Source organism: Oryx dammah, unplaced genomic scaffold (assembly GCF_014754425.2).
Source record: "Oryx dammah isolate SB20612 unplaced genomic scaffold, SCBI_Odam_1.1 HiC_scaffold_17, whole genome shotgun sequence".
NCBI classification, from domain to species: Eukaryota; Metazoa; Chordata; class Mammalia; order Artiodactyla; family Bovidae; genus Oryx; species Oryx dammah.
In genome coordinates, this window is record NW_024070201.1 from 73717939 (window position 1) to 73731392 (window position 13454).

The 13454-nt window shown below is 39.9% G+C and overlaps 1 protein-coding gene across 6 annotated transcripts in view; it reads right to left on the reverse strand.

The window, feature by feature from the left end:
- The window catches only part of PHF21A (PHD finger protein 21A), a 185197-nt gene extending 172046 nt beyond the window's left edge, over window positions 1-13151 (reverse strand). For 3 of the 6 annotated variants that reach the window (XM_040259085.1, XM_040259083.1, XM_040259088.1), the window contains exon 1: window positions 12606-13151. The gene's annotated coding sequence lies outside the window, so the exon portion shown is untranslated. Of the gene's footprint in view, window positions 1-10367; window positions 11490-12605 lie in introns of those variants that run through there. The other 3 variants (XM_040259089.1, XM_040259084.1, XM_040259087.1) reach the window with 1 other exon arrangement.
- Window positions 13152-13454: the final 303 nt, after the last annotated feature.

Here is a 13454-nt window from a genome sequence, read left to right on the forward strand (position 1 = left end):
TGGATCTAAAGACCTACAAAGCACTTTAGATATGAGCACATTCTAGAATTAGAAAGACACTTTTTAAACTTTTATAATGAAAAACTTATTATCCATGAAATAAAAATTTTCAACTTAAAAATTACAAAGGTGAATTATTAATATAACCTTATCAACAAGTCAAAACTCTCAAAGCTAGAATCAAAAGATATTTACTGCAGATTATAAGGTCTTCAGTATGCTTTTTAAAATATAAATAACAACAGAAAAAATGAATTATTGGTACTCATTAAATTATTGGCACTTCCAATTATTTACTTTTCTTTTTTTTTTAACTGCTTTAAAAATTGCTGGGTTACCAGTATAGCATTCAACGGTGATTGAGTAAGTAGGGTTAGGGATGAAGGTGAGGTCAACCAACACTAATTCCTAGGCAGGATATCTGTATGCCATATCTGTATGCCCATTAAGCAGTACTGGTTTGAGTTTCTACTTATTAAAACAGCACAAGTATTTTCTTGCTTTTAAAACTCGACTTTACTGTATAAATGTTGAATGAACCCCTTCTAACAATCAGAAAGAGAGACTACAGTTTTTTTTTAAAGTTATCTGAAACCACAACTGATCTCCTTATAAATAACTACCAGAATAAACTAAAGGAATTTATTTATTTATTTTTTACTTTATTTTACTTTACAATACTGTATTGGTTTTGCCATACATCAACATGAATCCGCCACGGATGTACATGAGTTCCCAATCTTGAACTCCCCTCCCACAAACTAATGGAATTTAATTCTGAAGTGGTATTTCCTAATTTACTTGTGCAGGACAGAAAACAATGTTGTCATTTTACTTAAGATGACATTTTAAATTTTTAAAAAATAATGACAACCATTTCTAACGGTGGCACAGTGGTCAAGAATCAGCCTGACAACGCAGGAGATGCAAAGAGACAAGGGTTCAATCCCTCTGTTCAGGAAAATCCCCTGGAGTAGGAAATGCCCACCCACTGCAATATTCTTGCCTGGGAAATCCCATGGACAGAGGGGCCTGGCGGGCTACAGTTCTTGGGTTCGCAAAGAGTCAACACAACTGAGCACGCATGCAACTCAACTCAAACAAAAAGAACTTAAAATGCTTTCTGCCCCATAGGTAATAATCAGTCTAGGGCATTAGAGGTTTACAGTCTTAATATACAAATCTTACCTACCTTTCTCTTTCCAACCTCACTACCATTTCCCATCTGAACCTTATTTTCAAAAACAAGCCAAAGTTTTTAAAATAGCCACCTGAAAAAAATAAACTTTGAGTATGACGGTATAATTTTACTTATTTTTAAAATGTTTATACATTACACATGGGGCTTCTTTGGTGGCTCAGTGGTAAAGAATCTGCCTCACAGTGCAGGAGACATGGGTTCAGTTCCCGAGTCAAGATCCCCTGAAGAAAGAAATGGCAACCTGCTCCAGTATTCTTACCTAGGAAATCCCATGGACAGAGGAGCCTGGCGGGCTACAGTCCATGATGGGGTTGTAAAAAAGTAAGAAGCAACTTAGCGACTAAACAACAACATTATACATAGTTAAATACACAGGAAAAATTTAAAGTAGATGAAAATGGGCTAACTTCTGTTTTCTACTTTACACATATCTGTATTGCAAGTATTATTTTTATAACTCCAATTCTCTGCCTTTTGATATTTTTAAAATATTAAAATAAACTATTAAAAAAAGGACACTTACCATCCTACCCTCTAAAATGCTGACAGTTCTAAGGACTGATTGACATAGCTAATGTAAACCATCTGCACCTACTAAGAAAATGGATAACCTACCATGCTAACAGTGCCCAGACTGCAACCTTTAAGAAATGGGTACTAGACCCTACTCCATAACAGGCACTGTGTTTTGCAATGGATACTAGACCCTACTCCATAGCAAGCACTGTGCTTTGCAATGGACACTAGACCCTCCTCCATAGCAAGCACTGTGCTTCGCAATGGGCACAAAGTGATGGACAGGACACAGGCAGTGTGTGCTCAGTCATGTCTGACTCTTTGCATCGCCATGGACTATAGCTCACCAGCCTCTTCTGTCTATGGAATTTTCTAGGCCAGAATATGGGAGTGTGTTGCCATTTCCTACTCCAGGGGATTTTCCTGACCCAGGGATCGAACCCACATCTTGTGTGTCTCCTACATTGGCAGGTGGATTCTTTACCACTGCGCCACCTAGGACAGGAAATACACTATCCCAAATGCCTTCATTTCCATTCCATTCCACTACTTACTATTTCCAAAACATTCAACCTAACCCAACAAAATCAGATGAAACATTCATTCTTAAAAGGATATGTCAAAGCTGTGGCCATTTCGGTAGATTGAAAACTCCTTTAGTAACGCACTTGCTAAGCTTCTACAGGAATTACAGAGCTTCGTACGGCATTACAGACACTTAAAAGGAGGGGCTCTGGAATCAAACTCGGGCTTGAATTAACATAGTATCACAGCTATGTATGCAATCTCAGGGAAGCCTTCATTTCCTCATCTGTAAAATGGGGGTAGGTTAACAACAGCAAATCCTCAGAACATTGCTGTGAGGACTAAAATTAACTGAGATACTATATGTAAAAAGGCTAGTACTAAGCATACTCATAAACACAATAAACATATAATAACAGATAACCCCAAAATACAAAAACTGTTCACCACTTGCCAACCATTTAAAATCTTATATACATGCCCTTGTCTAAGAACAAATATATGTATTTAAGTTTGAATATTAACACATAAGAACATTTTTCAACATAAAAGGCCATAATTGAAACTTTTCAATAATGTAACACACAGTACACTTAAGATATTTTTATATATATACACACAAGAACTACACTGCAAACACATTAAGAACTTGTCTGTCGGCCATGGTGGGGGAGGGTGATCCATATCACCAATTATGAGTCTAACTCATATATTTCAATTTTGTAAATATTAACATTGTTAACATAATACAGACAAATATCTTAAAATCCAGCCATCTATTAGTGATTAAAAACTCAAATTTTTATGTACTTCTTTAGTCTGTAAAGTACATCCAGGAGTATTATTTCATCCTTTTAGGAAAACAGTGAAGCAGGCTTTCACCATTATCCCGATTTTACTACAGTACTGGGAAAATTAAAGCTCAGCTAGGATGAATTTCCCAAGAGTGTACAGCCAGTGACAGGACTGGTCTTAAACCCAGGTCTTCTGACACTATCAACACTGTTTCATTTACAAGTGGTCTGGGACACTTCATTTAAAAAAAGATAGAAAACTGTGCTCAATAATTTAGGTGTGTCAGAGGACTCTATAGATAATTACACATGGCTGCCCAGGTTCACTCCTCTTACATCCTCTCCTTATTTCCAACTTTAGAGTGTAACCATAAAATGTAGATAAGAATTCATCCAAACCTCCTGCACTGGTCAAGTAACACCAGAGACCATTTTCTCCCTTACACTTAGCCATTAGAATTTAACATCTTTGTAACCACTGAATTAATTTCATTTTAATATTAGGTCTTGAAAAGATGAGTTAATATAAAATAAATAAAACCATTCATAACGTAGAAGCATATCAGACCAGATTCCATAAATTTATGACACTATCTAAAAAATCTATCTAATGTCTAAGCTACAAATATCAACAAGTTTCAGTTCACCTTTATGAAGAAAAAAAAAGATTAGTATTATTACAGTGGAATGGGTTGTTGTATAAATAAATACTTGAATAATTACTACTAAAGGCAGAGCTTTCTTAAATAAACACAGCAGCCCTCAGCAACAGCATTTGATGAACTCTATCTAATAGACAATGGTCAAGGAGGTAACAAAGACACTTCCCTGATTCTACACACACTCAGACTAAGGCACATACACCACAACTTATGCCTACATTTTTCAATATTCCCAGGTGTCCCTTTGTCTTTTCAAAAAGCTAAAAGCCATGTAGATAAAAAATTATCCTCGAACAATTTCAAGAGCTAAAAAGAAGTTCATGTCCTGAAAGAGAAAAATAACGTAAAGACTTATGACTTCTTTGAACCTAACATTTTAAGTACATCCCACAGACCTGAAACTACATTTTCTTTTTGGGGCTGCTCACTGGCCTCCAGTACATCAATCCTGTAACACTGTGAACTGTGGTGATAGACTGTTTCATGCTTCTCAACACGACAGAATTTTTCCAAGGTTACATACACTGTGACACGAGGAAATGTTTACAGCATCTTATTTTCATTCATCAACTAGTTTGGATGTTCTAACAGTGCAAACATTATTAACAAAGAAATTTTCATTATCTTTTGAACTTTCTAAAATCAACCAAAGGCCATGGCACAGTGGCAAAGAGTTCTGAATAGGCAAAGCTGAATCCCAGTGAAAATTCTGCTACTAGCTGGTTGTTTGATTTCGGGCATATGTCACTTAGGGAGAAACTGCGGTGTGAAGACATTTCATGGCAAAAAATTCTAAGGAACTGCCACATCATTACTACAGACCAAAAACCTCAAGGCCTGTTTAGAACATCCTGAGTTTCTGATCAAATAAATAATAATGTAAAAAGAGAGGAAAAATGTAAATCATGATATTTAAAAAAATAACAATAAACACTACTACTAAACCTACTACTAACCATATACATTTATTGAGACTTTATTATGTGCCAGGCACTGTGCTAAGCACTTTCACAGATTTTAACATTTAATCCCTACAACAACACTGACGCTAGTTAAGAAAGTGGAAAGTATTAGAACCCTCAAAAGGACAGAATTTTTAAATTTACAAATGAAAATATAAACAAATTACACTTTGTTTTTATAACCTTATGTTTTTCTCTACCTTTCAGCCGTTAGCTTTGAGTATTAAACTTACACTAAAATAACAATTATTTTCAGGACTTTGTCTTCCATTTAAAGAATACTGAGATCCAAGACGTTGACAATCATTACAGAAGAATAAAAATTTCTACTTAAATTCTGGCACAAAAATAACCCTTCATCCAACTTAGCTGTCCTCAATCAAAGAAAGAACTGCATATATATCAGGCCCTACAATAACAGTCTTCTAATTCTAATGCCCACACTAGCAATCAATTAATGCTGTAATTATAAAAAAAATCTGTATCATCACAAACAAACAAAAAAAGTTACAACTGCTAAGTCAAGTTTTGAGTATATATACATATGTATGCTATTCTACATGTAAATCTTTTAGCAACTGATTTTAAAAAACAGCTAACGCATCTAAGGTAAAATCACACTAGGGTGTTTCTGAAGACTCACTTTAGAATACTAGCAGCATAATAATCATGACATTAGCAATCAAACTTTACTTAGCAGAAAGTTTTTAGAGGCTTTGGGAAGCTGTGTATAAAATGGAGTAGACAGGAGGGAAAGGTTCCCTGTGCTATTAAAATCAACTACAGGTCCCAGCATGCAATGCTCTATTCTGGAGCTAGGCAAAAAACTGCACTGCATCTTGGGATTTGTAGTAAGTAAACCATTTCACCCTATCACAGTAAGTTTTAAGAAACTCTGAACTACCTAGCACAATCTGACTAGATCTTATTATCAGGGCCTAGTCAAATCTACATATAATTTGTTTGTTCTCTGCCCTAGCACAGATTCTTTACTATATACAGATAAAAAGTATCAATTAACATTTAGATCAACATTTTCACCTTAGAAAAACAGAATAACTTTATAAAAGAAATCCTTAAAAAGCAAAAAGATATGACACAAATTTTAAATGATATTTAAAAATACAACTTTTAAAACAATTGCTTAAATTTTATCAGTTTCAGAGCTTTCTATCCCCTATACCCCAAAAAAGTTTTAATTGTTTTATCAGGTTTTCTCTTAACAGTCTTTCAAGTTACATTTTATAAATAATTTTTCTTGAAGAAAATTCTCACAAGAAAACATTTTCCATACTTTCATACTGCCCACTAGGCCCACTGGGAAATATATTCTTATAGTATACACATAAAACCATCACACACAACACCAACACTACTTAAGTCCCTCTTTTGTCCAGTCCTTAGTATCTACCCCCTCCACTTCTCACCCTTCATTTCACATACACATCTGTTTGTGAAAAGAACACTTAGGAAAATACCAATTACAGATCCATTTCTCTCAACCACTGACCTTTTCCAAAAACATAGAAGGTTTTGTTTTTTTTTAATAAGCTATCAATGACATGTCCAAACCCAAGTGGATAACTTTGCGCTGTAATATATGTATATAATTTCTACACACACTCTCATTTTCTGCAACACTGAAGGAGGAGGCAGGGAAAGAACTAAGTGCAATCTGCATTAGGAGGCCTAACACAGGTGGTGGGTTATTTTCAGGCAAAAGCACCTTCACAAACATGTTGTGGAATACAGTCCAAGAAATTCCTAACAAGGAAAGATAAGCTGGCACACAAATTTAACACAATCCAGCTAAAAAGCACCTGCAACACAGGCTACTACCTTTCACCATGAAAGTGACAGGCTACTACAGGATCCGAAGCTCCATCAATACAACATACTGTCCATAAGGCCAGAGACAGCAGTTGCCATGGTTACTATCACCCACTTTTATCAGGAAATCATTGTCATTACTCCGAAGTTTTTGGTACTTATTTAAAATTTTTAAAAAACAGTCTAGGGTTCTGACTGTTAATTGAGTCAGAGAATCAACTCCTGTTTGATTTGTAAGTATGCTGCTTTAGAGATCCACATGGTTAACAATACTTGGATCTGCAGCAGAAAAAAATCAATTCCTTTCTGCTGCTCCTTCTCCTCAAGTACTGACAGTTTGTATTCTCAATGCAGCCAAAACAATAAAACAAAACCCATCTTTTTGGCTTCTGTGTTTAAGTTATTTTTCTCCCCTAGGCCCACAAACAAAGTCAAAATATAACCTAGATCATCAACCTGTTAGGCCCCATCCCTTTCCTATCTCCAAATTATCAGTTCACTTTTTTTGTCTACTTTAAAAAGCAGAAAAACATTTCCATAGATGATTCCAAAATATAGGAAAGAATAGTTTCCTCCAGCTGAGACCTGCTCCCTATTTTTTCTTTAAAAAGGGGGCAGAGATGTGCAGTCTGCAGTGTGTTGGAGGGAGAGAAATGGAGGGGCATTCAAACTGCCTAACAAGTGTCTAGTGTAAGAAAGTTGCTTTAGAAAAACTCAAAGAATGACTGAAACGCACATTATCTCTTAAGGGGAAGAGTTCACCACCTTCCCAGTTTAAGACTCAATTGATAGACGAGCAATATAAAAGTTATTCCTAACGAACGGTCTATTTCAACATTCTCACCAAAGATAACTGTTCAAAAATTCAATACACAAATAAGAGGATATGAAAGCCCACAAAACAGTATGGCCACATGTACACACACGATACAAAGAAGGAAACATATGCTATTGAAGAAATAATTATCAACAATAATTTTCATGCAGTATTAACATATTACTTTAAAAAAAAAAACACCTCAAAACAGCAAAAATACACACCTGGTGAAGTTAGAAAGTGATCAAAACACACTGCTATGCTCCTAAAGAATATTTAGGGCCTACGAAAAAAAGCCCATGTACAATAAGTTCTGAGAAGTCAACATAAATCATTAATATTTCCCAGCACAAATTAATATGAAGATTCAAACATGTTTCAAGAAATCAGCTCTGAATATAGATATAAATGATTTCTGTCAAAGGTTAGAGACCTAAAACTATAACCCCTTCCTCTTCTCCCTTTCAACAGTAATTAAATACAAAAGACTTCGGCAATAATATATTAAGGATCCAAAATTTAAAAACACATGACTAAAACCTTAATGTCAGTATTTCTTCAAAAAAAAAACAACTTTAATGTTCACTGTCTAGGATGAAAACATTAATATTACCCTGAGAAGTTTCATTTTTATCTAAACAGTTAAATGTTTTTCTCACCGTTCACTGAAGCAAGTTTCTATATTTAATTTCTAGTTGCGGTTATTTCATAAAGACTAGTTAATTCTAAAATTTAGGATACTATACCTTTTGATATGCTCACAAAATAGGAACTCCCCATTATCTATATGTTACTTTATTTCAGTTCAAATTTGAGTAGAGTCTAGTAAGAAAGCCAGAAATCAAAGTTCTGAGTTTTAAACTTCTAAGTTGTTTTGACACCAAAAATATTTCAGTGCACTCCTCTAGATTTGAGTAGTCATTTCCTCACACATCCTTCTCAATTAGAAAAACAAAAATGATACACACAGGTACCTAATACTAACACATACAGATACATGTCTTTTTCACTCTGAAGCAAGTTTGAATGGTTTAGTTAGCAAGAATTTTTCAGAAAGTTAGCAGGATCAGTCAAAACAATCAAAATATTAACCATGACATCTGTTACTCTGTGTGTTACTAAAAGTCTATAGAAAAATACAGGAACTTTAAAATAATCACTAAAATCAACTACTATCACATCAATGGAGAATGAAGAAAAACTTTAACAGGAGATACACATTTCCCAGGGTCTACAAAAGGAAAAAATGATCTTTTTTTTTTTAATTAGGGGAAACTGCCTAGACAGCATTTTTAAACAAAGCTTCAATATTCTAACAAAGAGCTTTTTGGTAACCACAGCAGTATTAAAAAAAAGTTCATAAAGTGTTCTGGGTGCACTTTTAATGCACTCATTTCCCAAATCATATGAAGATAGTTAATATTTTAAAGCCAGGAGCTTCTGCCCATGTATTAATTAGCCACCTATCTCAACAACTTAACATCTGCATGGCTTCTGACAATTTACAAACAACTTTCACATGTATTATATCATTTGATCTTACTGAGAAAAAAGTACACCATTATTTCCAAAAAACAAACAAAATTCAAAGCAAGTTCATCAAATTTTCTACACATTCTTAAGTTTTTAAAACTTTGATATAAAGCTTTACAAGCCACCACAGTATCATAATATTTCCAGTGATAAATCAATTCACCTAACACTAACAAGAGTTTCAAAGGACCATGTGCTATAAATGCTACGAAAATACTTCCATCTTTATGCACTTATTGTTAAGTGTTACTAACAGCCATATCAGCAATGACCTATACCCACAGACAGAACTTTACTTCTAGTTCAAGAATCTCAGTCTTTGCAAGCCAACTCAAACACATTAACTGCATGTATTTATAAAGCTGAGGGCCTAAGAATTTATCTATTAGGATTACTATCCACAGATGGGAAGAAAAAAAACACAGAAAGTCTAAGAATTTTTCCACACAATATCTCCCTTTCCAATAATAGTTCAAGTACTCTATATCTCACTCAATATTATAAAGATGACCTCAAAGTCAAAAATCCCAAGTCATATTAACTACTTTTGTTTATAGCCATCCACAGCACGTAATTTTTAAAAACGTGTTCTAGCAGTACTCTGTACCTAAGGGCAGCATCCTTCAGCTGTCCACCATAAGCAATCTACTCTGTGTAATATTGTAAGCAGGGAAAAAGCAGTCACAAATTTCAGCTTCTAATAGCAAATGGAATTTTTTAATGGACTTATTCAAGATCTTTCTGGAACTTTAAGGTGTTAATCCTGTTGCTTAGCTGAAGCTAAGTAGAGCTGTAATAAGTAGCAAGACCCTCACAATTCAGAGGTTTCGTTTATCTTGCTGCAGCACCTCCTGCTGGATAGCATTTAGAGTTCTTCATGTAAGCAGAAGAAGAGTATTTCTGAGGCAGCTCTTTCCAGATGACTGAATGGGAAAAAGGATGGACCCTTCAAAGCTAAAAGAAACAGGGGCCACCCAACACTTACACCTCTTAAAAATAAAATCTGGCAGAGGCAGGGGGCTTTTTACTTTTCCAGTTCCATAAAGACTCGCCTGGGAGTTCTAAGTGCAATAAGCTTAAATAAAGCTTGCAAAATTATCTTAAAACTATGTTAAAAAGCCTTCTGAAGCATTCAAGCGAAAAGACTATTAAGACCATCCAGGCAACCTTAGTCATATTGCAAATACTATTACCTTAAGAAAAGCCAAAGTATGACATAAAGAAAAGCACCTGGAATATTTTTAATGTGTTAGCCAGAAACTTGTTTGAAGAATTTTCTGCACTACTACTATACTTTTCGTTTAAGGATAGTTATACATCTACAAAAGTTTTAAGTACAGAATTTTTTCATAAACATGAGCATAACTGCAAACAAAAACTTCCTGTTTGCCATCAAAAGATGTGTCCTGAGATTTTAAAATGCATTCTTCAAACATTTTAAATGGACCTTAATAAGCCAGTTTTAAGCCCACAAAGTAGATCCCATATATAAACATAAAGAGAAAAAAAGAACAGAAAAGGACTTACCAAAATCAAAATGAATAACAGTATTTCCAGTAAAAATGTAGTAACAGTTTCCTACAATGCTGTGAAACCAAGTAAATTGTGAAACTTAGAAAAAAAGGGGGCTGGGGGAGGGGGCTAGTCTTCAGAAAGCAAAAGAAAAGCTGACCTATTTATTTCTACTGCCCAAACGTGAGTAAACATCAGATGTAAACAAACAACATAAACGCTGAAAAGTACACTTCGATGTCTTAGCCCCCGTTTCAGTCCCTTTAGCAGGCCCTCAATGAAGCTACAGATGTTGGTAAGTATCCTCTCTAAAAGGAGATATTCAAGCTCTGCGCCCTAAAGAACCCCTTTAAAGTGTGCCTATGAAAAGGCTTCCTTCCTAGAGTGCATAACTGCTTTAAAAAAAAACTTTCATCAGTCCAATTAATCTGATTCTAATATTCAGCTATCAATTATTAATATATAAATGTTCTTCCTTCTCCAACGTCCCCAGCTCAAGCATCTACATTCCTGATACTAAAATCCACAGCTCGCACCCCAGCTATGGAGCAAATCTTTGAAAACCAAAACAGAGCCACAAAGTTCACTGTCAAGGCCAGTGCTGAGGCCCGCACTCGCCCGGACCTTAACTCACATTTTAAATTCTAGAAAGCCATACTTGCAGAGACATCATTTAAAAACAACACAATGTGGACGTTCGGAGTAAGATCCTCTACTTCAAGACCTAAACAAAGAATATTTCAACATATGACCGGAATATGATGACACCAGATTCACCAATGAAAACAAAACCTGCCTACCATTAGCAGTCGTACCCTCATCTCGACAACTCAACTACTTAGAAATCACTCTCGGCACATCTGCACCCCACAACCGGCGTGTGGCCTTCTCCGGGGGTGCAAGCCACAGACAAAGTTGAAAAGAGACATTCTTCCCCCCGGTGCCCAATCTCGACATCGACCCCTCCCCTGCCAGGACCACCTTGCTGCTACCCCACCATCGCGAACGTGTTCAGGGGAGAAAAAAAAAAAAAAAAAGAAATCCTAGCAGCACCGCTCAGCAGAATAAAGAGACCAAAGAGAGGATGACGAGAAGTGTTGGGAACTGCGTGCACGACGGGGCTGGACCAAACGGAAAGAGTCCCACTCCGCGCGCCCCTCCCCCCGGCGGGGGCGCGGGCGGGGGAGGGGCGGCCGCGGCCCCTCTCTCGCCGGCCCCGGCCCGCTTGGGGTACCGGGGGCGCCCCGCGGCCGCGGGCGGCGGGGGCGAGTGCGGGAGGGCCGGCCCCGGGGTGAGGGGTGCAGGCAGACTCTCCGGAATAACAAGTTGCAGAAGAAGAAGAATAAGCGGAATTTCCCCAACGCTGCTCCGGCCACCCAAGACAAATGCACCAACACACACACACACACACACACACACACACACTCGGGCCCGGCAGCGTCAGCAGCCGCAGCTTTTTTTTTTTTTAAACCAGATCCCTCAGTCATCAAACAAGATGGTTTTCCAAAAAAAAAAAAAATTAAATAAATAACCATAATAAAAACTTCCCCCCGACAGCATCCCGAGGGGGTGGGGGGTGGGGTAGTGAAAGAGCCCCGGCGACCCATCCCCGGGCCGAGGGGAGAGCGCCCAAGGGGGCGGACGAGGCTCCGCGCCCCCCGCCCCCGCCGGCCGCCCCCCCCACTCCCTGGCCGCCCTCCGGGACAATGTGACACCCCCCTCCCCGCCACCCCCGGCGCGCCGCCTCTGTCACCCGCTCCGGCCCAGCACTCAGCGCCCAGGCTCCCGAGGCTGCTCATAAACTTACTTCCAATTTATCCTGGGGAGGGGTGGAGGGCAGAGGGGAGGAAGGGGGAGACCAGGTTTTTCCATTGTCTTTTTTTTGGGGGGTGGGGGGGATGGAATAGGAAGGGCACGCAGGGGGAGGGGGGCGCCCCGAAGGGGAAGTTATTGCTCAAATCTCAAGTTGACTGAGGGGTCCTGGCGAGAACACCCCCCGTTTCCCTCCTCCCTCCCACACACCCCTCCCCTCCCCCTCCCCCCCCCCAGCCACAACAAACTCCAAGCAAGCAGCCCCCTTTTCCTCCCAGAGACAAACACCAGAGACAAGACAGAGAGAGAGAGAGAGAAAAGAGAAGAGAGAGAAGAGAGAGGGGGAAGGGGGGAGGGAGGGGAAACAGAGCTACTCCAGAAAAAAAAAAGAGAGAGAGGAGAGTGAGGAGAAGAGAGAATGGAAAAGCTGGGATACTGCACCCTCCTGCTGCTGGCTGGCTGTCCCCCCTGGCAGCTGGAGGCAGGAACTCTGAGCAGGAGAAGCAAGGAGGAGGAGGAGGAGGGAACTCTTCTTCATGGGGAGGGAGGGAAGGCGCTGGAGCGGCTGCTGCTGCTTCTCTGCTGCTCTGGGCCTCTCGCACTTTTTAGATATTAGTGTGTTAAGATGGTAGGTTGTTCCCCTCTCCCTCCTCCTCCTCTCTCTCTCCCTCTCTCCCTCACTCACTCTCTCTCTCTCTCCCTCTCTCTCTCTCTGGGCTGTTTCTTTCCTCCTCTTCCCCAGGCAAGGGGGGGTGGGGAGGAGGGGGTTGGGGGGGAGGAATTGGATCCTCCTCCTCGTCCAGGAGAGACACACACACACACACACACAGGCCCCGGGCCGGAACGGGAGGGCAGAAATCAGAGCAGCAGGAGAGAAACTGTGAGAGACAAACAAGCCCAACTCTTCATCCTCCTCCTCCTCCTCCTCAGCAGCGGCGGCGGCGGCGGCGAGCACCACCAGCCCATTCACCACCCGGCCCCGGGCCGCAGCACCTCCGCCGCCTCAGCCCGGGGATCCCTCCGCCCAGGCCCAGACACACTCTCGCCCGCGCGGGAGCCCGCCGCGCGGCCCCGCCGGCCCGCCGCCGCCGCCGCCGTGCGCGCCCCCGCCGCTCCCGAGAGCCGGGCGAGAGGGACTGAGGCTGAGGAAAGCGGGGACGAGGGCGGGCGGGGGGAGGAGAGGAGGCGCCGGGGTAGAGGGGCACGGTCGGGGGGGCGGGGGCCGCCGGGCGGAGTTGTACGGCGGCCGGCCCGGGCTGCCCCCCCCCGCCGCACCTCCCTCCCAGCGGC